Source organism: Panthera pardus, unplaced genomic scaffold (assembly GCF_024362965.1).
Source record: "Panthera pardus isolate Hobbes unplaced genomic scaffold, ASM2436296v1 HiC_scaffold_25, whole genome shotgun sequence".
In the NCBI taxonomy this organism is placed as follows: Eukaryota; Metazoa; Chordata; class Mammalia; order Carnivora; family Felidae; genus Panthera; species Panthera pardus.
This window is the reverse complement of record NW_026526821.1, coordinates 69,365,755-69,390,606: the sequence shown is the minus strand read 5'-3', so window position 1 is coordinate 69,390,606 and position 24,852 is coordinate 69,365,755. Positions and strand designations below refer to the sequence as shown.

The 24,852-nt window shown below is 37.5% G+C and overlaps 1 protein-coding gene and 1 pseudogene across 21 annotated transcripts in view; both read left to right on the top strand.

Moving 5' to 3' along the window:
- NRXN1 (neurexin 1) overlaps positions 1-24,852 on the top strand; it is a 1,129,526-nt gene that overhangs the window by 174,947 nt on the left and 929,727 nt on the right. The gene's annotated exons all lie outside the window — the stretch shown is intronic.
- Positions 3,472-3,612, top strand: LOC128773588 (U2 spliceosomal RNA; annotated as a pseudogene).

Sequence of the window (24,852 nt, the reverse complement as noted above, 5' to 3'; positions counted from 1 at the left end):
TTTGCGGTAGTATGCTGAACAGATGCCGAAGTAAAGTTGAATATGCTTCTGAAACTCAGAGCTCAGAGTGGACTTCCTTGGAAAACTAGATAAATGAATTTTCTGACTGAAATAAAACATTTTAAAGGTGGTTCCTTTCAGTTACCCTCCAAAGACAGATGCAAACAAATAGCTTGCAAAAAAGTATTATACAAAAGGCAGTACTTTGCACTACATTATCAGTTACTAGTAATAGTGCCATAGAGATCTTTCTTTATCCTGTTGGACTTTACAGAAGGAAAGAATTGTGGTTTTGTTTGTTTTGCTCTTTTTGTTTGTTTGTAGAGCCAGTGCCTTTGTAGCTGTTTGGAATTTTCTAAAGTATGTGAATTGCCCTCTCTCCTAGTTCCCTATATTCCAGTAATGACCCAGTTTTGTTTGTTTTAACTCTAACCATTCCATTGTTAACCACTGTTATTCATTTCCCTACCTGTCCTGGCATTACATTTGCCCTTAAGGAGACGTGAGAACTATAAATATATTACTCATGCTGTTAAATGATGTTAGGGAAGAATACATAGCTTGAAAACCCCCATTACACATCAGTAATGATAGCCATGTATACTGCAAGAAAATGACCTTTAGCTTAAAACAATTCATCTTGTGTCAGAGTGGATGACTTGGTTTTCTTAGAAAATTTTAACTCCGTTGCCTGGTCAGTTATCTCAAGAAAATTTTTTCTTCATCAGATGATAACATTTAATCAATCAGTTTAACTGCAAAAAAACCCTGTCATTGGAAAGTATACAATTCATAATAATTTATTCAGGTTCATTTCATTTTGAAAGTGGAAAAAAAGGTAAGGATACATTTTATTTCGCATTAACTGAAACTCTAATATAGATATAAATCATCCCTAATGCAGCCATTAGCCACAGTTTCAATGTGGTGGAATTCTTCTTACCTTTCTATAATAATTGGTATTCAACAGTAGATATCTTATGTTCTTAGATATTTCATTTACATATTAAATTTGATTCTGAGGACCTAATTTCATGGAAACATAATTAGAAATAAGAAGCGAGAGACAGACCAATTTGAAGGAATGGTGAAGGGTGACTGGTATTAGGAAAGAAGAAAGCTAAAGATACTGAGTTCATTTTTTCTGCCACTGGTTCTGCAAAGTCTGACAAGTTATTTAATCCTCAGTTTTTAAAATCTATAAACTTGGGATTATATGATACCTCTTTCTCAGGATTTTTTTTTAAATGAGCTAACATAAATATCAGTACCTGACACATAGTATGTACCCGATAAGAGTTTTATGACGTTAAAAAAAGTTGAGGCTACATAGTGTGGGCAGTGATAGAATAATACAATGGATAGATGTATGGTCTCTGGAGCTACATAGATCTCGATCGAATCCAGACTCTTTGCTTCCTTGTTTTGTGACCATGGTGGTGCTGCATAACGTCTCTGAGCTTCAGATTCCTAATTTGTAAAACTGAGATGATTAAAAAAACCTACTAATCTTAGGATGTTTCAGAATTTGGGTGTCTTTATCATCTTTATTTATTTTTTAACATTTATTTATTTTTGAGACAGAGACAAAGCATGAACAGGGGAGGGTCAGAGAGAGAGGGAGACACAGAATCTGAAACAGGCTCCAGGCTCTGAACTGTCAGCACAGAGCCCAACGCGGGGCTCGAACTCACAGACCGCGAGATCATGACCTGAGCTGACGTCGGCCGCTTTACCGACTGAGCCACCCAGGTGCCCCGTCCTTCTCATCTTTAGATAAGACTATACTTTTATTCCCTAGAAATGAAATAGAAATTGCAGGATAATGAGAAGCCAAGATCAGTCAAAGGGCTTTCTTTCCCTATATCCCCTAATAATCACTTTGGCAGATAACACCTGAACATTCTTTGTGGGGCTCCTAGCTGTCTTCTGTGGTTCCACCTGTCCCTGAGTCCTAACCTACAGTTGCTCCCTCTGGGATGGCGGTGAGCCGCAGACAGCTTTGCCTGCAGCTTTTAGCCAGGTTCTGTAAGTGCAAGCAAGAGATAGGATGTGGAGGATAATTTTTCCACGCCTTTTATTTTTCTTTCAAAGATTAAATTAGTGGCCTTAATATTTTATCTGTAGTTTTCTTTCTTTTATTTTTTTCTGGAAGAATAAAGGGCCAATTCCCCTAATCGTCATGTTCATCTCCCTTCACCCACCCCACTTCAGAAGAACTAGAAAGCATACATTCTTAGAGACAGGCTTTCCCCAATTAGGTGGTTGACAAAGCAAGTCAGTAGAGCAAGCAGCTTGATCAACCTACCTGTGAACTTGTTAGAAATGTAAATTTCTGGCCCCACCTAGGACTTGCTGAATCAGAAAGTACAGAGGCATGGCCTTGGAATTTGTGTTATAACAGTCCCTCCAGGTGCTTCTGGTCTGACTAAAAATTTGAAAACCAGGGGTGCTTGGGTGGTTCAGTTGGTTAAGCATCCAACTTTGGCTCAAGTCATGAACTCACGGTTTGAGTTCAAGCCCCGCATCGGGCTCTGTGCTGACAGCTCAGAGCCTGGAGCCTGTTCCAGATTCTATGTCTCCCTCTCTCTCTGCCCCTCCCTGCTCATGCTCTGTTTCTCTCTCTCTCTCTCTCTCTCTCTCTCTCTCAAACATGAAAAAAAAAAACTTAAAAAAATGAAAACCAGTGTTTTCGACATAGTGCACTCATCAGAAACCAACTTTCAAAGGTCTTTCAGATGCTGCACATTCTCCTCCCTTGACATAGGTGGGTATTTGGAAGAGGACCAGAGGTCTTGGCATGCCTTCAGTAAGATCAATAGGTAGTCTGTTAATCTCATCATTTTGCCCTGAGAAGTGAATATTGTTACTTGGCAGTATTAGAGGATCTGCAGATTCTATGTAGGAGATTTTCCTGAGGGTCACCTATCATTTCATTTCAAAAGATTTTTTTGAGCAATTAGTGCTAGGCAGATAGTGTACTTTTGATAAATGATAGTAATTATTATTACTACTTTAAAACTAATCTTTATGTTCTTCTGTGAAAACTTCTATTTTCTTCATATATATTGTCTCTATTATTTATGTCATTCTGCTACTCTACTGGAGAATGAAAATATTAATGACAGTCCCCTACTTCACGGAGCTTGAAATCAGGTTGATGTTCATGTTTTTATTTGACCCACCCAGGTTTTTAAAATTTCATCCTGGCCAGAGACATTTGTTTTTGTTCACTGCTATGTTGTTCACTTAGCACAGTACCTGGAGGTTTAATAAATACTTCTTAATAATGAATGATTGAATGCATGGATCCAAATACTCAGTGAAAGGAAAATATTCTGAGGTCCTTTGTATGTCTTACCTTTTGTGCCCCAAAGGACCAATGGCTTTTTATGTTTAAGTTGAATAAGACAGGTGGACACTTGCGCACAGCAGAGACCCCAGAAACACTAATCCTGATGTTTGCACACTATCACTTCTCGGCCTTTTGGCTAAGATCAAGTGTAGTATCTGATGTTTGCACACTATTAAGACTTATTTAGGTGTCCTGCACACCCATCTGCACACAGCAGTCTCGGGCTTGACATTTCAACCTGAGGAGGTGCCCTATTTTTAAATGCTGGTGCTAATGAGACAAAAATCTCCCATCTCATAGGCTCACCATGTTCTAGCAGATTTTTATTGCACATGGACCCTATGTCTCAAAAAGATTATATAAATCAGCGGGATTTTGCCATTTTTTTCTGTCTGACTAGGGTTTCTGTAATAAATTAGGCCATTATCCAGCCTGATAAGCAATCAGCCCAATGCTATTCATTTGGAAATCACCATAATAGTCTGGGAAGGACTAGGAGAAGGAAAATGTAGTTCCATGCTTCAGCTTTAAGAACACATCAAATTGTTTTCGGATATTTTTAGGAGAGATGTCAGAAGCTTTTGTGTTAAAGTCTCAAAAAGTGTGGCCCCTTAGAGCCTAATCTTTAGAGAGTAGTGCACAGATACACAGTGAAGCTATGGGATGTGAAAGGGGACAAAATGCTCTTGTCCTTCACTCTGCTAACCTCAAATCAAGCTGTGCTTTTATTCCCTCAGCTGACTCTGAAGCAGATTGGCACTAAAACTCAATATAGTTTGAAACACACACAAACCCACTCAGCTAATTAGCATATTTGGAAAGTGTTTTGTAGACCTTTATTTGGGGCAGCGTTCAGGAAGCAGCCCAGACCTGAAATTGCTGCAGTGGTGTAATTATTTATCTTAGACATTATAAAGACTAGAAGTCTTTTTGATAATCATTTTAGAAAGGTCATCTGAAAAACCTGATTATTCTGCTTGAAGTTAGCTTATTATACTTTCTTTGAGTGTCTTAGAGGAAAAAATATTATCGAAGCTCCCATGCTGTTATTATATTATAAACCCCTTTATAAAATATCTTACCACATATAAGATTGAGGGATATCAAAGATCAGATTCTTCTTGATAAAGAGTGTTTTCCTCCTCTTCTTTCTCCATGTGGAATTTGCAAACACTTGACTTGAATGGAATTCCATGTTTGGCCCTTTAGTCTTAGTCTCTATTCCATGTGGTCTGGGTCACGCCTGTCTGTCTCACTCTGGGGCTCCAGGTCTTATGCAAGATGTGGCCCAGAGAAGGAACTCAGGGAATGGTCAGTGAGGGTGAAATGAAAGAATAATTTGTGCATCCAATATAAATGCCTCTATCTGGCTTTCTAGGCTCCCTCACCTTGACTCTGTTGCATGTGCTTCCTGACTCCTCCCCACCTTGGCAGGTTCATGTCCCCTGCCCAAGTGGCCAGATACCCACATAGATCCCAGATCTAAGCCTTTTCATGTGCTGCTTTCTTGGTCAGAAATGGTCTTTAGTATCTTTTCTACAAAATATTCTCCCACCTTTTGGGGACCTCTTCAGGCCACACCTTAAGTCACAAAGTCTCTTTCTGATCTCCACTTCTCTAAAATCCTATTTGGCCTCTGATTTCCATAACAAGAATTAAAATATTAGGCTGCTGTTGTGAGTATAGGGTTCTCAAAAATCAAACAAATAGACAACCAAAAAGATAAGTGACTTGCCTTGCAGTTTGGTTTTGTTTTTCCTGATGTTGACATCTTGTTATGTCAGGGACATTATTTGTTTTCCTCTTATCATCAAATCAACTTAGTACACTGGTATTCATGTTGTTGATAACCACTAAATAATTGTAGACTGCTTGAAAATCCTAATCATAGGTCTTCTTCCATCTTTTTTTTTTTGTCAAAAAAAAAAAAAGACAAACACACACACACACACACACACACACACACACACACACACAAACTGTGATATACTAAGGGCTTTAGAAAAAACAAAATACAAGGACAGTTTCCCATGCTGAACTGAATCCCAATGAGGAAAAGACTGCTGTATTAGTGTCCACAGTTTATAAGGGGGTATATATTTATCCATCAATATTTAGTTCTAACTTTAATTGGTAAATAAGTATCTGATACAACATAAACATTTATTTTCTATAGGAAATAACATTCTGAATATTAAAAATGTGAAATTATTGAAGAGTTTCTCCTTGGTTCAAGTTACTTCAGAGGGAGAGCTGAGTGTATCTTATGATTTGTTTTTTTTGCCCAGCATTGATTATCAATGACAAGCATTTTGTCCACACCTTCCCCACAGCACCCCTCTAAATTGTTCATTTATCTCACACACACACACACACACACAGGAAGGAAGGAAGGAAGGAAGGAAGGAAGGAAGGAAGGAAGGAAGGAGGAAAGGAGGGAAGGAAAGAGAGAAAGAGAAAGAAAGAAAGAAAAGAACCTAAAAACCAATCTGTGTATATTTCTATTAGGCGCTTCCCTTCACAACTCAAGAAAAAAAATGTTAAAGACTTCCTCTTTTTTCTTTCAACTCTTCTTTTTCTCTGAATAATCATTTTGTTTTTCTGTAAAATCATCTGATTTTTTCTTGTTTTCAGTATTCCACATTGCCCCTAGAAAGAATTCTTACTTGAGCTGAACAAGATGTTGCAGCGTTCTGTGGCATTCAGCTGACACTTAGAAATTCTCCTTTTCCACTCTTGCCAAATCTAGCTTCTCTACATTAGCCCCAGCCCCTGCCAAGGCGTTGGTGGTTTGGAGAGTGAAGGGTCTGGTGTGTTTTTGGAAGAGACAGCATGGATGAATTCTGTATGCAGAGACCAAAGGCTTCAGAGCCAATAATTGCACATGTGAAGTGAGTGTTAAAGGAAAAAAGAAAAATGTATTTCCTTTCTTCTCTTCATGTTTTAATATTCTTAGGCCATTAGGTTGAAGTACTGCATCAGAACAGGATGATGAGGGCCTCTGCATAATGAAAGAATAATGCTATTTGCTTTAAGATCTGAGTGGAGATAAGATTTACAGGCCAGGCTATTAATGAGTCCATCAAAAGTTTATCTCTGAGTTGGACTTCCTATCAAGAAGGAAGTACACTTCACTCAATATTTACATCTGAGAAAAATGGAATATCTACTGATAGCCACTTTCTGGGCCACTAAATAAATCATTGCTGCATTGAGACTGCCAGATGGGTTTTATTCTTGATAAAATGGTACAATTTTATATTGAAAGCTTTTAATGCAAATATCTATCATATTTATAAGCCTAATTTCAACCATCTTGATTTCTGATTTAAACTCAGAATTTTCATATGTCAAATGGCTTGAGCTAAAGTTGTCTGCATAGTATGACTGGAATTATGATAAAATGATTTGCAAGTATACAGTGCGCCTTAGCAAAGAACAACTTTTTTTATAGTAGCCTTTTGATAGATATGTGGTGTTTTAATTCAAAACATTTTTTTATTTCCAAGCCAATCACTGCTATTAATTTAACACTGTAAAATAAATTGCATCTTGTATTTAAGTGGAGAAAGCTGTTTCTCCACTTAAATGGAAATCTAAAAATTCAGATTTTTTTTTCCCAACAAAGGAGTCTGGGTTTAGTTCCAATAGCAGCCTTCCAAGCTTGAAAAGGAGACAGCACAGATGTCCTTGAGAATGATTGTGCCCAAACACTGAGACAATGGTGCTGCTTCTTATGTTAGAATTTTGTTCATCAAAACCACATAGAAATTGTCTGAAGACAGTTTTAAAAAATTATTAATTTGCTTTATTTGTGTCTTTATTGGCAGTGCCTGCTGATGAATATGTAGAGCTTATTTCAACCAGCCTTTTGAGATCTAACCATAAACAATGAAGCATTTGGCTCCAAAGTTTGTCTTGATGCATTCTGAAAATAAATTCTATGTAGATAAAACATGCTGAGTTTCCCCCCACCACTGATCCCCTCTCCCCTGCTCATTTTATGTGGTAGGAAAAGAAAACATTTACCCATCAATAAAATGCTGATACCTAGCTCTATAACCAAAGCACCCAGAAGCACATGTAAAAGTATAACAGAAAAAGATCCTTGCATCAGATTGCATCATGTTACAGCAGGTGATATAAACCCTCATCATCTAGTGCTGGGTTGAATGAATAATAAGGTTGCTAGGCTTTGGTCTGCATTCCGTTCTATTTTTCATTTATTTGTATTAAGTTTTCCAAAAGGCAATAGAATTACATGCTAAATTAAATGCCACAGGTGGTAAGAATTGTATGAATTCAAAAGGGAGGAAGATTACTGAGGAGGGGATAATCAGAAAGGGCTTCCTGGAGAAAAAGGCCTTGACCTAGACCCTGAAGAATTGTAGACTCAATGGGGAATGATGAACCACTCTCCAGAGAAATTGATGTCCTCCTGTATCCTTTTTCAAAGAGGTTAGTCTCTGAGTATATACTTCTAAAACCTAGATGTTAACTGCCTCTTCATTTTTCTCTGTAAGCCCTCCAAACAAAATCTCCCACAAAAGCGTCAGTGAGCCACATAGAATTCACCAGTGATCATCCTTTAGAACAGGAAAGGAAGGGTATTTTTCACATCCGAAATCGACCCATATAAAATACTGCCAGCCATAGCTATTCACCAAAATATTTTCCCAGTCATGCAACTGCCAAAGGTTTTTTCACTGACCTCTCCACTGAGTGCTCCCCCCTCAGCCAAGTTCCTCCCTCCCTCCTGAATTGATACTGGCAGTATGAAGTTCACTTTCCTTCTCTTTCTTAAAACTGACTCAGACACACACAGGCTCAACTCTCACCCTGAAGCGAATTTATCAAAGCCATCTCTCAACAAAACACACAAATAAAGTATTATCCATTTCATTCAATATGTATGCAACAAAAAAAGAAAACAGTACTGTAAAACTCAGTGTTAACATTTAGACTGGTGCAAGGATTTTGCCAACTTGATCTAAAAGTAATTGTAGAAGACTGGCCCTTGATAACAATATAACAGGGCATTTGTGTCCGGTTGTGTCTGGTACACTGGATGTGGCAATTATTGTGAGAATGGGGTGGGTCGGTTCTCTGAGAATTATTCACTACTCAAAACCTCTTCAATATCTAAACTAGTCATGCTGTAGGGATCCCTACACAGGAATGTGATATTGAAGCAGAAGATAACTTGTACATTACCACTCTGAAAGACCAGAGAATGGTAACACCATCAGAAGAAAAATTAAATGAATGAAAACACAAAAGTAAATAATATAAGCATCACAAATATTCTTTAAGTTATGACACTTGCCTAAGATAAGAAAATTAAAAATAAATACCTCTCTTTGTGCACACTTGTCTTGATATAAAATTTGTGGGGGCGCCTGGGTGGCTCAGTCGGTTGAGCGTCCGACTTCAGCTCAGGTCACGATCTCACGGACCGTGAGTTCGAGCCCCGCGTCGGGCTCTGGGCTGATGGCTCAGAGCCTGGAGCCTGCTTCCAGTTCTGTGTCTCCCTCTCTCTCTGCCCCTCCCCCGTTCATGCTCTGTCTCTCTCTGTCTCAAAAATAAATAAACGTAAAAAAAATAAAAATAAAAAAAAATTTGTGGGAAACATTGATTATATATTGGTACTAGATTTGCTCAAAGTTATAAACCTAGAATAAATCTTATTTTTTTCTCTGAATAGATTATTCCTTATCTCACCTCTTCTCATGGGAAAGCTTTCCTCTTAGAGTTACTGTGATAGAATACACTGAATGAGAAAAACAGGAAGTTATGTGCAGGTTGAGAGAGAGATCTGTTTTCTGAAGTTGTTGTAAAAGAATTATTCATAAATTTACAGGGCCGCAAACAGCCTGAGCAGGTTCCTTAGTCCTCCTCTTGCTTTTCAGGTAGGAGGGGTGTGCATAAATAGTACTAACCAGGTGAGAAGCTATCTAGTTTGTAAGGTGATAATCTCCTCAACGTCCTCTTCTATAGCTGAATCTAAAAGCACTTTGTCACCAGACTGTTCTTTCCAGTAGTTCTAAAAATTACTTCTCAGCAATGTAAGTGTCAGCCTGTATGGTTGAAGCTTATTATCTTTCATTCTGTCTTCAGAATGAAAACTGAGAACAACCAGCTGTCTTCTGCATAATTATGCCCCTAACAAAATGCATTCTTAGAGACTGTGGCTTCCTATTAGGTGGAAAAGTGAGCTCTTGTGTCCTGTTGCTCATTGTACATAGTGTTACTCTTTTCTCCCCCCAGTGACCGCATGAACTCATCAAGTTCACATGCAGAGCAAGTGAGAAGAGGACCATAGGTACCATTTGGGACATTAAAAGGGCCAATTCTTATGAACATGTATCTGTAGCACTCTATATGCAGCTTAAGTAAATACGCTGTCTTCCTTTCTTCTGCTGAACTGATATTTAAAATAGTACACATAACATGGAATGGTAGAAAGGTACCTTTCTCTGTACCCTATTGGTTTTCCTTTTCTCAGTTGTACCCTATTGGTTTTCTGGTAATTTAATCCCTACTGTAAGGTGTCCAGAAAGGGTACTTGAACTGGGCAGCAGATATAAGAATAATTTGAGGTGCTTTTTCAAAACACAGGTTTCTTGGCCCAAACCCCAGACACACTTAATTCCAATCTCTGGAGGGAGGACCTGGTAATCTATCTTTTAAATAGTTTCCTGGTGGCTGCCAAATCTGAGAAAACAAAAAACAAAAAAACGTCCTGTCATCCACATTGCATAGTAGTTGGAAAGCCAAAGAAAAATACTTTTATAGTTGTGAAAATATTATATTTTCAAGTCCCTTGTGCCTGCATTAGCTGTAGAGCGGAATCCCAAGTGGAAGAAAACTGCAGGTATCATACCATTTACAGAAACCTGTTAAGGTTGTCAGGAAGAATGACTGTCAAGTTGGGCCAAGCAAGATTTGAATAGTAGTCAGAAAAGCAAAAGGCCGTTGGCTATCCTGCCAAGCACCAAGTCTCATTTTCCTCAAACTATAATAAGTTTTCAGTGAGACATCTTGGAAATAACCAGTCTGTTCTTTCAAACGAAGTGTGGTTTAAAATATGTAAGACAATGTAGCTTAAAGTTAGGCTATTGCTATTCACAATGTAGTGCATTGAATGTACTGTACTTCAGTGCACAGCAAGATGAATACAGTCTTCTTCTGATGGTAGGTTTCCATGGGATGTTCTTTTTTTTTTCTTGCACTGTGGTGTGGATTTTAGCATTTGGATATGCTTGCATACTAGAACAGGTCTTCATGTTAGTGTAGGAGAGGGGTTATGCTCTGTATTTTTAGTCAGTTAAGTGAAATGCAATTTTAACTTCTGCTAGGAAAAAAAAAGTCTTGTGTGTGTGTGTGTGTGTACGTGTGTTTTTTCTTGCTCATCCATTTTTCTTCTTTTTTGAAGCCTAATATACTTCTGTATTAAATGACAATATTGAATTGTGAACTAAAGTGACAGTTTTTATAGCTATTCAAATAATAAGCATTTGGGTCTCTAAGTTTAAAAGGAAGGGAAATATCTATTGCTGTATCTGCCATGCTGATCACACAATTTCCTGAAAATGGAAGTGATTTCAATCTTGTCTTTTGCCAAGGAGAATTTTACAGACGTTTCACATTCAAAACGTAGTCATCATTTAAAGTAAGAAAATTGCACTCAATGGGGGGAAATTTCATTAAAAACATTATTTTGTGCAAACTTACAGTCTGAATAAAACATAGAAATTAGAAAAAGTACATAAAGTGTTTACAAAATTAACAGTTTGTGTTGGCAGGAAGTTCTGCACTCCTTTTTCTTCAATTATGAGGAGATTTTCTCATTATGCTGCTCTATTTAAAGCTTGCTATAATTGACTTACATATTAAAGAGAATAATAGTGACAAATAAAGATTAGGGTGCCTGTGTTTATGGATAACAAGTTGTATACAGAACCTCTTTGAGCCATTTATCCAGTAAAGGATATGCTTGGTTGCAGGGAAAATTAAACACCCAAGTTTATCATAGGTATAAAAGAGATTTCTTCCTTAAGCCCAGAGTCCTAATCATATGAATGTATGATGGGGCTTCTATTTCTTTTTTTTTTTTTTTTCTGGTGCTCTTTCTTGCACAAAACTAAGACATGAATAAAGATAGGTTACTGCAAAAAAGAAATCTCACATATAATTTTCAGTAGCATCTCCCCTATAAGCCACACACTACTTTGAAAGTTCAGGAATAAAACACATAGATGAAATGAAACTTGTGACTGTGATACAGAGAAATGTAAACATCCTGCTCCCCTGAAAGTAATCATAGAACAAGCCATTGGAGAACCTGGATGTGAAGGATTCTTTCTCTCAGAGCTAAGAGCATGTTATTGCCCTGCTTTTCATGCAGATTTCCATTTGAAAATCGTCACTGATATCCCACTGTGAGATTGTTTTGTTCAGTAAGAGGTTGAAGAAATGTGAGCATATAGAATGTCTTAAAGTTCCTTTGTGCAGCTAGTCAGCACATACAGACAGTCCTAAGACAATAGAGAAAAAAATCACAACACATTTATTCTACACAGTACCACTTCTCTTACACGTGTTTCAGCATCTTTCTGCCTCTGGGTTGGTTTCAGTAGTGAACACTGATACCTAATCAAGGTGGGCTTACTGAGAACAAACCAAATCAGACTAATAAGATGTCTTTTTCTGGGAGAACTGTTTTGAGATTAACAGACACCTGCTTGTTAGCACAGCATTTAAAAACTCTTTTATGATACTCTTGTGGACAGCAAGAGGAAAGGATGATATGTCACTAAGACAGAGAATAGCATATATGCCAGTTGATTTTAGTTGGTATTCAGATGAACAGTTTCTTAAAGTAATACTTCCTGTTTGTGACATATGCTACCAGATTTTTATTCTTGTTAATATTAATACTGTTTTAAAATACTGTGAAAAGGCAAAAAGTGAATTTATTTAAATAAAAAAAATTAAGCAAATACTGGCACAAGTAGTATGCATATATGAATGATGTATTGGATTTGATAATCTCTATGTTATTTTTTCCCAACTCTGAGATTCTGTGAAAGACAAATATAGCCATTCTTCTCCTTAACCAAAAGCAGAATTTAAAGAAGTCAAGTTGTTCAAGTCTTGGACCAGAACCTAATTCTTTCTGACAGTCAAAGCAGTGGCAGAAATCTGGCTTTCTTCTGGGGCCAGAGCACATAGGCAAACTTCTATTTCACAATCACAAAAAAAATTTATATTTTATTTCCCTATTCTTATGTAACAACAAAGGAAAATGAAATGAGAAGCATATCAAAGGCTCTTCAAAGTTCAATTGGCCAGAGAAAAGAGAGAATCATTCCCCATTCTTGTTTAGAGTCGTCTTCCACTTGTCTTTTTTTGTCTGAAGGGGGTGAAAGGAGGGTATGGTGGTGTTGCTCTTGTAGATAATATTCTAGAATCCGTTTAAGAAGGCATTTCAAATGTCACGTTGTAAAGCTACCGTATGGGACAGTAGTTCCTTTTCCCTGGTCAGATCCTGTGAGGCCATTCCTCTCTCCTAGCCAACATTTTATTCACCTTCCATCCTATATCCCATGGGTTCCAAGAACTTGGCCCATTTTCTCCCCTTCTGGCTATAACCATCTGCCCTTCCACCTGGGTTCCTTGCCTTTCAGACCATCGCTAACATAGCTTAGCAATTTCTCCTTTAGTTTTTTATTGCTGAAAAGACCTTTAAATCCTTTGAAGTGTTTTCTAGTGTTACTGACAATAAAAACAAAGGCATGGTTAGGAATGTCTTAGTGTACCTTTTCCTTTTAATTAAAGAAAACAATTTAAGCCACCTTTAGTGAAAAATGTGAATTAATAAGACACAGTTGCATCTCATAGAATTTAACAGTCCTTGTAAGGGCCTGGAAAAAGGCGACAGAAAGCAGATGAGAACCTTGTACAGCCTTGTTCCTGTTCTCTCTCCTTGTCTCTTGTCGGTCTCTCCTTTATATTTTATCTGCCTGTGTGTTTCTTCTGGAAGATCTTTCATTTCTCATGAATTATCTCACTTTATTTTAAGTTAATAAACCATACTCAGTTTCAAATTTCCAGAAAATCTTATTTCTCATCCTGTGTCAAGAAACTCTAATCCCCTCATCTCATTTTTTTTTTTATCTTGGCAATTGATTTATCTAGGAATTGACCTTGAAACCAATCTCACCTCTCCCTTTTTAACAATCAATATCTAATCCCCTTAAGGGAGGAAATAATGGATACCAAGTGGCTGTATGATGGATTCCTGTCCCTCGGTTCTTCAATTCTTATATTTTTATCTTAGAAGACCGTCTTCCTGGTTATCCCTGTTTCATAAAGTTAGCTTGCTAAAGTGGTTCCTTGTATCTTTTCTTTACATTCTAAACTCTAAGGTATAGAAAGGTAGTAAAAAAGAGTGATCCTATTAGAAAGGAGAACATTCTTCCCCAGCTCTATCACCTCGAAAATAACAATGACTACTTTTAGAACAAAAACAGTGGAAAATTTCAGGTAATCACAATCTGAAGGCTTTATTTTCCAAGGAAGATATACTGACTGGGAAAGTTCTCTCAAGAAAACAAAATCTGTTGTTTTTGAGCATGTTTTTGGTCTGTTTAATTTTAGATGCCCTCTGCCAGTGAGTTTCACAACTCAAATGTGTGTGGGGGGAAGAACAGTTTATTCTTTGATACTGAGTTTTTAATTATGTGAAATAGTTCACTCACCATATAATAAATGGTCCTTTAAGCACAACGGTGATGAACCTTGTCAAAAAACAGTTTAAAATCATTTATTCTTTAGATTAAAAGGACTTCTTTTAGTCTAAGAAGGGCAAGTAGGTTTCAGTTTGTGTGTGGAACCAAATTGAGCAGAACTAGTTGTCTGGAATGTGATGTTGAAAACGATTCTGAGCCCACCATGACTACAGCAGGAAAGAGAGTTAAAACAATTATGATGAGTAATAATTATGGGTTCATCTGTAATCTGTTTTCTGAGATCCAGCCTGTGACTACCAAGGAAGCTGGTATTTACTGACTGCTTCCTAGATCCTTGTTAAAAGCAGTGGGAAAGGGACGTCCAAAAATTTATTTTTCCAAAAATTACAATTCAGACATATAGTGTGATGTTTTGGGGAAAGTGGAAATGGTAGAGGAAGAAATGGAATATTTTAACCAAAAACTTTCCAGAAAGACCCAGATTATTTAATTAAACATTCTAATTCAGGATCTTATATTCTAACTCAGGATCTTATATTTAGGAAAATTAACACATAGGAAATAACTGTTAAATTAGAAGGATAGTGTGTCAAAGAGAAATTTCAACAGACAAGTTGAATGAGTGAAGAAGACTTTATTCAAGGTGTTTCTAATAGGAGTCAAGACTAGTACTTTCCCCTAGTTCACCTCTTGCAAGAGCAAGAGGAGAGGGGGGTTAAATTCAGTCCACTGAAACAAAAGGCAGGAGAGTTTTTGATAGCTGGGGTGAACTAGGGGAAAGTACTAGAGGACATTGGTGGGGGGAGGTTGGTCAAAGCGATTAGACCCTCTGTGCTTGCTAGTTGGTGCTTATTAAAATTAGGCTTCTGCCATCCCATAGAGACTGGAATTTGGGACCCTATCTTTCCTGATGATTACATGTCAGAGGGATGTCCCCCAAATCCTTGAGAAAGGTATCCCTGGGTTATAAACCTAGAAGTGCCTAGAAGAAGATTTCCATCTCAAAGGGACAGGGAAATCATTTACAATAACAACTTTTCTAAAGTAAATGCTGTAGGAAAAAGGGGGTGAGGAGCCTTCCTTTTAGACAGCCTTCTTCCTGTCTAAAGTTTTTTTGAGGGCATTGTTAAGGCTTTCTTGGCCAAGTGTCAAATTATATTCTTTGTTATGTAGTTTAGGATACACATATGCGGTAGCATTTCAGAGATGCTGGAAATCAAAGAGAGATCAACAGAGTTTTCCAGAGGTAGAATGATTTCAGTTGCTCTTTGAAGAATCTTACAAAGTAACGTGAAAGAAAAGAAGATATTTCTGTCAAGAGCATCACAGTAAGTGAGTGATGACAGGTAAGACAAAGTACATGTGGGAAACCAGTTGGGACTTACTTTTGATAAGACAAGTTTGTTCCTCAATTTTAGATCAACTTGAGCAATCTTCTTTCCTCCCTTGCTACAAGCACCAAGGTACCAGTTGCCCTGCCCTCCCTAAAGTGGCCAGTCCCTACAGTAACTGCTAGGTTCTTGCCCTCCAAGAGTATGCGGGGGGACACAGAAGACGCTGCTGCTTGTACTGCCTGCAAAGACAAGCCTTGGTAGATTTGTTCTATTAGGTGTTTCTTCCTAATTACTTTTGGGTCTGAGCAGCATAACACCTAAGGGGAAATTTGAAATAAAATAAGCCATCTGAAGTCCTAGAGTCCTCATATGTGAATCTTTTCTGGAATGTTAACAGGAAATCCCACAGGGTTTTTTGTTTCAGGCTTTTATTTCAGAGCTCAATAGCCATCAGCTTTCCTTCCAACATATCCCCCTCTAACATTGTAGGCGAAGAGCAAGCCAACCACTTGCCCTGCCAAACCAAGGCAAAGAAGTAGGGGGCAGTTCTTTTCAAACATGTAACTAGCATTTTTGGAGTTGTGCACACAAGGTGATAACCTTGACTCATTGAGGAATGGCTTTCCCAGGGAATGCTAGTATAAGGAAGAAGAATGGCAGAGGGGCAGCGGCTTGGAGTCTTAACTCTGGAGTCAGATCTGACATTCAATCCAAATTATTTCATACTTACCTGTGACCTTGATAGATTACACATTCTTTCTAAATGCCAGTTGCCTGATTAAAATGAGGGAATCATAAATGAAATTTTATTTTTCTCAGGAATTATTATTTTGTCTTGAATTCTTGCTTTCAGAGTAAATACAATGTGAGGAATTTAGTAGCATAACTGCAAGTGGAATATTTTTATTTTTATTTTTTGACCTATGCTATTTCTTTAACTACAGTGGTTTTTAGGGTGTAAGATCTCGCCTCAGCATATTTCTAGTAATTTATATGAGTCTTTACTTTTTTTTTTGGATGTTTATTCATTTTTGAGAGAGAGAGAGAGAGAGAGAGAGAGAGAGAGAGAGAGAGAGAGAGAGTTTGAGGAGGGGATGGGCAGAGAGAGAGAAAGATACAGAGTCTGAAGCAGGCCCTAGGCTCTGAGCTGTCAGCACAGAGCCTGATGCAGGGCTCAAACTCAGGAGCCGAAAGATCATGACCTGAGCCGAAGTCAGATTCTTAACCAACTGAGCCACCCTGGTGCCCCTTTTTATATGAGTCTTTAAAGGGTACAGAGATTTCTTAGGGATATTAAGGCAAATACAGTAGCATGAGCTAAATATACCATAGGATTCACATCCTAAAAACAAGAAAAAAGAATTTCCTGCTTGCAGACCAGGAGTCATTAGCTGGTCAGTGTAGTGGATTTATTTGAGTGAGCAAATTTATTGGAGTAAAGAGCATTTCTTCTTTTCAGGCCTCATGCCTGACATTTTGAGAATACTGATTCAAGATAGGTCTGTAACAGCTTCAGTTGTGTAGAATTCAGTAAGACCACATATGTTTTGCTGATACTTGAAAAAACAAAGCAAAACAAAAAAGCAGTATGGTGGTTTTATGTAGAGATCACCTGTGATTCTGAAAAAAAAAAGTATGGAATTACTGACTAAGTCAATGGAAATTTTTATTCAAATCGTCTCTACAGACCTCCTCTATTCCTACATACCACCCCCTACAGCTTGTCACCCACTGTTAGATACTAGAAAATAAATTTTAATGTGAAAAACAACACTGAAACAGTAATCTCTAGAAATCAGTCAACAATATTGAAATATGCTATTAGCTGTTGACTGTAAGCTAACAAATTCATTATTGCTAAAGAATTGTCACTTTCATCAGAGTAAGCCTTCGTATTAATTTTCTTTTTTTTCCTTCTAAAATATAAAAAGCCTTTATTTTCCTTTTTGTTGTTGTCAGAGTAGATATTTATACCAGACATGTTCATGAAGGGAAGAGGGCTGTACATATCAGAATTACTTAAGGATATTCTTGAAACTCATATTTTGACCCTTACCCCTTTGTAATCTCTGTTGTATCAAGTTAATATTTATTAAGCATTTACTATGTCCTAAGGGCTATTCTAGGCAATAATGGTATAGATGTAGATAAGTGGCAAGGTCCCTAATATTCTGAGATATAAATTAATGCTGGGGAAATAGAGTTTATAAGTAAAGAATCAAAGAACAAGACAATGTTGGATTATGAAAAGTGCCACGAAGAAAGTAAACCATCATGTTTTGAGAGAGGGTGACTGAGATGGAGGTATTTTTGAGTGGATGTCAGGAAAGGTTCCTTAATCTATGTGAATCACTTTCTTCTTTTGAAAATGATGATTATAACATCTACCATATAAAATTGATGTGAAAATTAAGAGTGATCACATGTTTTCATTGTCTGGCTCATAATAAGCACTCAATAAATGGTAAGTATTCAATAAATGGTAGTTATTTTAATGGTTTTCTGACTTGGATAATATCTGAAATGATCTCCTGGATTCATCCAGACTATAGGACTCTACTGTTCATCTCAAAGGCAATTGTTTTAATTCAGGGATAAGTTGAAGATGACTAAACTATAGATTATACTATACACAGTATATGTTTACTAGGTAGTTCTCATATCAGTCCCCAACCCTTAATGCTTTCTGTGACCCAGAGCAGTGTGTTTACCCTTTTTCTTTTCTTTTCTGCTCTTTTTTTAAATGTTTGTTTATTTATGTGTGTGTGTGTGTGAGAGAGAGAGAGAGAGAGAGTGTGTGTGTGCAAGTGCACCCCAGCTGGGGAGGGGCAGAGAGAGAGATAGAGGGAGAGAGAGAATCCTAAACAGTCTCCACCCACAGTACAGAGTCCAAAGCAGGGATAATCTCTTGACCATGAGATCACGACCTGATCTGAAATCAAGAGTCAGACACTCAGCCAACTGAGTCACCCAGGCATCCCACCCCTTTTCTTGTGTTAAGAGTGACATACTCTCTGGACACCAGGGAAACATGGGAGGAATTAAAACCAAAGATTAAATTTTCTTCAGGAGGAATTCTAATAAATGATCTCTACCTTTTAGGAGAACAGTCTTCTCCCACTAATCTGTGCACTCTTATCTTTTGTGTAAGAAATAGTTAATGTCAAATGCCTGCTCTCCAAATATCACCAACACAATCTGTTGATAAGACAAAGCTGAATGCTTTGCTTACTGTGGTAGGGGACTACTAGACTGGGCTATGACATGGTCTTGGAGAAGTAAAGACAAGGTCAGAGTAAATTGAGAATTAGAAACTTGGCTTAAGGTGGTCTTTCAGTATAGGGACTTAATTGAAAATAGGAAAAGATCTTTTTTTAAAAAAATTAATGTTTATTTATCTTTGAGGAAGGGAGAGAGAGAGAGAGAGAGAGAGAGAGACAAAGAGAGAGAGTGGGGGAGGGACAGAGAGAGAGGGAGACACAGAATCCGAAGCAGGCTCTGAGCCGTCAGTACAGAGCCTGACATGAGGCTTGAACTCACAAACCATGAGATCATGACCTTGGCCAAGGTTGGACACTTAATTGACTGAGCCACTCAGGTGCCCCCAAAATAGGTATAGATCTTAATGTAACAGTTAAGGATTGGTAAAAAGTAGCAGTTGCAGAATTTTGAAGAAAGAGATGCTGAAGAATCTTAGGATATTAACCATGTGTTATTGAAAACTGAGTGAGTCTTTGGGAGTTTTTCACAATCAAGTTATTTGCTGGGCACGAGTCTCCTAGAATAATTTATACTAATGAGGAAAGTGTAACAGCCAAGTCATGTTAATAAATAGGAACCGGTTCCAGGATAGATAGTTTCAGTTCTCAGTGGGAATTACCACTGTATGGGCTTCTACTCTTTATGTAGGACACGAAATCCAAAGGTATGTGGGGGAGTTCCACAAGAGGCATATTCTACAACAGGGTACATATTAAGCTAATAGGGAAAACATTGGAAGTCCTTCTGACGGAGGTGAAGTCTCTCCATCTTTAGTTCAAAACTGTAGCATCCTTTTCCTCATTTTCTAATATTTTCTCATTTACAACTGTTTTCTTCTGTAAGGTAGGGAAACTGACTTACACATCAAAAGCAGAAATTTAATACATTGAAAAATAATGTTCCTTATGGCAAGTTTGCAGTGTACATGGTATTTTAAACATTGTTTATAAGCCTCCATGGGGGGGAAACCTTTTAATTAATGGAGTTAATGGCTTGTTGAGGAAGAGTCCTGGTGATACCCCTTCCACAGAAACAGGAGCTTGAATGATGTGGTTTCCTGGCCCTGGATCCAGGGTCCCAGCATGAGTATTATATCCAAGCTAGTTGGTGTCCTCCACTGAGCTCCCAGCCTTCTGGCTCCCTGATCTGTCAATCTCAATCTATCTATCTTTCTTTCTTTCTTTCTTTCTTTCTTTCTTTCTTTCTTTCTTTCTCCATTCTCCCTTCCTCCCTTTCCCTCCCTCTCTCTCTCTCTTCCTTTCTCCTTCCTTCCTTCCTTCCTTCCTTCCTTCCTTCCTTCCTTCCTTCCTTCCTTCCTTCTTTCCCCTTTCCTTCCTTTCCTTTCCCCACCCTCCCCTCCCCTCCTCTTTTCTTTTCTTTTCTTTTCTTTTCTTTTCTTTTCTTTTCTTTTCTTTCTGGAGATAATAATACTGTATACACAGACTTCAACTTTACTGCTTCCAGACTTGTGTAAGTGATGTAGTATCTCTCTAATAAATAAATGCCAAAGGGACAAGATCAGCATAAGATTCTTGTAACAAAAACTACTTATATAATCTTAGAACTAAACAGTCCAAAGGCCTGCTTTGCTAGCAGGGGTAGGAAAATATTATTTACTGACATGAAACTTTATAATAAAGCAATGAGTCTTGCTTCATAAAAGCAATGTGAAACTAGAAGGGGTTCCATAGAGAGTCATTACTTGAATATTTAGTGATCATCTACTTTGGGGGTCATCTTCATAAATCAGCTATTCGTTACCAGTTCATTGCTCATAGACAATTTGACCAAGCTACAAAAACTAGCATCAGTTTAATTTCCAGGGGCAAAAATATACATATTGAGCCATTAAAGTAGATCTTCCTAACACTGATATCCTGATGTCATGCTGCATTTATTCTCTATTATGTAATTTTGGCTGGGATCTCCATAAATTTTTGGCTTTAGTTTATTTGGCATTCTGTAATTGACTTAAGGAGTCAATCTCAAAGAATCTTCAGCATTGTACAACATGTGACTTATTTACAGTTGTATTCTGTAAAGATGATTTAAGAAATTACCTAAGAGTCAGACATTCTTCTAGATTGTTGATACCCTTCAATAATTATTAGAATGTTTTTCCTTCAGGGGCACCTGGGTGGCTCTGTTGGTTAAGTGTCCGACTTCAGCTCAGGTCGTGATATCACAGTCCATGGGTTCGAGCCCCGTATCAGGCTCTGTGCTGACAACTCAGAGCCTGGGGCCTGCTTCGGATTCTGTGTGTGTCTCTCTCTCTGTTTCTCCCCCACTCACACTCTGTCTCTCTCTCTCTCTCAAAAATAAATAAACATTAAAAAAAAATTTAGAATGTTTTTCCCTCAGCCACTCACTGTTCCCCATATATAGTAACATGCATCTATAATCTAAATAGTATTGTGAATAGTAATATAAAACCATTTAAAGGGGATAAATTTGGCAGGGCCAAGTGGCAGGTGATGGTTTAGTGAAAGGTTAATTGGTGAGCAATTCTGCTGGTTACAGGTTACCTGTCCACTCACAGATGAGATGCTTGGAAAGAAGAAAAGTAGACCCAGTGGCCTTCGTAAGGAGAGGCTGTGTCCATTTGGGGACTAAGAAACCTGTGAAAAATTCAGCCAAGTTAGTTATTTGGTATTATGTGGTCAAAATGAAACATTCTTTGCATAAAATTGTGTTTATTGGTTAATGTAAACCAGTTTTAGTCAATAAGACTTAGGTCTGTCACATGTAAAAGACTTTGTTTTCTTCCACAAATTAGTCATCAAAACGAATTCTGCTTCATTAAGTTAAATACCAAATATGTACATCTAGGGTTAATAAATGGCTTTGAAAAACAACAGCAGGGAATTGGTGCCAAGAGTATGAAAATCTTATGAAATTACCTGGGAATTTTTCCAGAAACCTTTTGGGTCACAGGAATTATAGACTACCTTTTCTTAGAAATAACAGAAATGTTAGATGTGCTTACTTATAACTGCCAGCTAAACAATAAACAGTGCTTAGTTTTCAAAAACTGTTGACATTTGTCTCGCCAGAAAACAAGTGCTCTAAATAACAGATATTAAACTGAGGTAAATGTCCTGTGACTAACATAGATTGTTTACATAAACAGAAATAGAGGGATTTGGTAATGTAAAATATGCACATACACACACACATATGTAACCCTGTCATTTTTAGACAGTGACCTCTTGCTTGAATTGATTTCAATAAAGGATAGGAAAAGCTTAAACAAAATTAATTAAATGCAGGCAAGCGTAGGCATGAATGTGGCAATTAATTTGATTTCTGCAAGTAGGTTGTTAATAAATGGAGATAGGAAAAGCAAGTTATGGCTGTAAATTTCAAATTCCTTCAACAATAAAGATGTGTCATATTCATGACACATACTGATGTATGGAGATAAATTGCCTGTCACTTAGTGTGGAAGATACCGCTTAAGTTGTACATTAGATGCATATTAAGCTGTGTAGGAGCCCACATTTAGTCTGTCTGTTTCCTCTAGGTAATGTAGCTCATTCATAATGTCATTTTCTTGGATGTGCCAAAGTGGCTAAATGAGCATAGAAGTTATTTATACATTAGCATGGTATGTAGAACATCACTATTTTCCGCTTTGCAGAGGGGCATAGGCAAAGTTGACAGGGCTGAATTTATGCAGGCTCCAAAATGAGACTCAAACCCTAATTAGCATTTCTTCCTAAATCTGGAATTGGGTGGGGAAAGTAAATTACATATCTGAGGTGAAGTCTTTGTCTTTTTCTGACAGCCTACTTCTACAAATTGGATGGGCCAACCTGACAAACATGGAATGCTTCAAAGTTTCCTCTTGTAACAGGAATCCTACAGTCTTTTGTAACATACACTCTCTGATAATTAACATGGGATTTCTAGACAGTTAATCATTTTCGATGAATCCCCCACTTCTAAAATGGATGTGATGCAGCTTATTTATGGTAGGAAGAATTTTAATTGCACATGAAACCCCTCTTTAGCATACAACTACCGATTCACTCACATGTTATCTAAAGTTGCACAAGGCACGGTGCAGAGCAAGTGCCTCATCTGATAAGGACATAGTAAGTATGTAATTGAAATTGGTCTTTCAGGCAAGCCGTGATTTGTTCTTCCTTTAGGCCCTCAGCATGAGCTACCTTTCATTGTTATAATCTCTCTGCACCATCTGGACCTCTATAAAGATGTTGGTCTCAGCGGTGAAATGAAAGACAAGGAGGATACTAAATAAAACTTACATAGTGAGAGAAAATTGTTGTTGTTGATGCTAATCATAAGTATATCTTTTGAGCTTTTCACCTAAGGATATTAAAAGATTCTCTCGGCACTAATCTTGGTCTCAAAGTTTTAGGATTGATGGCCATATTGCTATACAAGGAGGTTAAACATTTGACAAATAGCAGATGAGCTGGAGATATGATTTTTTTATTCATTCATTTAACAAACATTGGTATATACTGTGTAGAGATGATGGTCTAAGTAGTCTGACAATGTAATGTATCATTCAATCTGAAACCCCAGAAAGAGTTAAGGGGGAGCTACTCATAGATAGTTTTACTAGGATAAGAGACATATAAACTAGGACCATCCTAGACAAGCCAGGAAGTAGTGCCATCTTATTTCTTGACAATGAAAACATGCTACTAGGTCTGAAAGCTTACAACAGCTCAAACGTGCATTCTCTAAGTCTTAGCTCAAGTGTCAATGTCAAGTTGAAATCCTCAGCCTTGCTATATAGCCCTAACTAAAATGGCAGCAGCCCCCAGTATTCCTTAATTCTTGCCCCCAGGCTTGTTTTTCTCCAAGATTATTTATCATCTTCCAATATACTATATAATCTATTTATTTTATTTCTTCCCTATCGCTCTTCATTAGAACATAAGCTCAGTAATGGCAGGGATTTTTGTCTGATTTCTTCATTGCTCTATTCCCAGCATACAGGGTAATATCTGGCACATATTAACTGCTAAATAAATGCCCCTGAATGGATGTATTTCTCCATTTTAGAACATCAATTTTGTGTTTGGCATAGTGATACATTTTAGAGGCATAGAAGTCTCTCTGTGCCTTTATGAATCTCTCAAAGTAGTTGGAAGAAATAATTATTCTTACAAGTGAAATAAACAATGAGATGTTTCATGATGTCTATAAGGGTTTTGTAAGATTAATATTTTAGGAGATTACATAATTCAAATATTCCAAAAATATTGAGTAACTAAATAACCGATAGTCTAATCTTTCATGATACATGATACTTTCATTTTCCTCTTCATCCTGTTTTAATAATGTTTTTTTAAGCAGGCCCCACACCCAACACGGGCTTGAACTCATGACTCTGAGGTCAAACGTTACGTACTCTATTGACTGAGCCAGCCACGCACCCCTGTTTTAATAAGTTTTGAAGTCACGTCACCTTGCATGTAGTAACAAATGAATCATTTGATAAAAATCAACTATCAAATGGGTTAATAAGAAGTCTTAATTTTATCTTGAATCAGATTGAAAACATAGCTTTAGAAATTGGAGCATGGCTGCTTAGAAACAATTGCAACAGAAGCATAGTACTAATATTTATTTTCAGTTTTAACATAAGAGTCTAAATAAAATAGTCTAAAGGAATGAACTTTTGATGAACCTTTTAAAATTGAGAATTCTCAACTTTCATTCTCTAAGGTGGGGAAGATGCATCCCTGAACTTGTAGTCAAGAAAACTAGGCCCTTGTTTCTAGAGTTCTGTCTGAAGTAGCTCTGTGATCTTGGGCAGCAGGACACCTCCTAAATTTCTTACATCATTTTTGACTTATGGGATCATACGTTCTTTAAGGTTCCTGTATTAGTTTCCTAACGCTGCAGTATTAAAGTACCAAAAACTGAGTGCCTAAAACAATAGAGATTTATTGTCTCACAGTTCTGGAGGCTTGAACTCTGAAATCTAGGTATCAGCATGGCCATGTTGTCCCTGACAGTTTTAGGGAGAATCATTCTCTGCCTCTTCCAGCTTCTGGTATTTTCTGCTAACCCTTGGTGTTCCCTGGCTTGTGGATGCATCATTGCGGTCACATGGCTGTCTCCCTGTGTGTTACTGCATTGTCTTCCCTCTGCGCATGTCCTGAGT